The sequence below is a fragment of the Photinus pyralis genome, unplaced genomic scaffold (genome assembly GCF_008802855.1).
Source record: "Photinus pyralis isolate 1611_PpyrPB1 unplaced genomic scaffold, Ppyr1.3 Ppyr1.4_LG1, whole genome shotgun sequence".
Classification (NCBI taxonomy): domain Eukaryota; kingdom Metazoa; phylum Arthropoda; class Insecta; order Coleoptera; family Lampyridae; genus Photinus; species Photinus pyralis.
In genome coordinates, this window is record NW_022170249.1 from 11,841,637 (window position 1) to 11,842,520 (window position 884).

The following is an 884-nucleotide window of genomic DNA, read 5'->3' on the forward strand; positions in this document are numbered from 1 at the left end:
GATGTCATTTACTCGTTGTCATTGGATACTCTGAGCAATGCATATTTGATTTATAGTTAATAATTGGGAGAACGAGCGTTTTTTCTATTTTGTCGCTTATAAGCGACAAAGTGACATTCCTCGAAAAAGATGACGTTTGCGTTGTCAAATACGAGCGCAAATGCCTACTTTGGATATCTATTGTAGAAAAAAAGCAATCGGACATTTCTAAACAAAGTTATCGTTCACACGGACAGATAGATGGACAGGCAGACAAAGGAACAGACGGACAGACCAACAGGCAGACGACAGATAGCAATGCAAAATTATAAACGATCTCTAGGATCGTTAATAAACGGCAAAAGTGTAAAATTATGGAACATGTAAAAAACGGTTTTTTGTTTTTTTTACAATAACTTTTTTTGTAAGCGGTACAGAAAAAATTCCTTCCTTGGTGCAAGACTCGACACCATAACGAACCAAATAGCTTAGACTTAGTGGTCACGATCAGCTTCCGAAAATTCCAAATAATTTATTACAAAAACATTTTATCAACACCTGAAATAAATCTTGGATATGAGGAGGTAAATATGACATAAAAATTCTATCGAGGTTGCACAATGGGTTCGAATAAACACACAATTGATTGACTGACAAAAACCAAAATTTTTTTCGAAACACATGAAATTAAAATTAAAACAAAATTCCTGGAGAAGCTTACAAAAGCTTGTACACAGTACCCTGTAAGAAAACAGTCGATAGTGAACCAAATAAAAAATCTTAATCGTTGCGTCGTTGCGACAGCGGCTAGCATCAGCCTCCTGCTTGCAGTATTTTAACGAAACTCGTCGTATAACAAAACCTCTTACCGCAAATGGCCAGACATGCGTACATTACAGCATCTT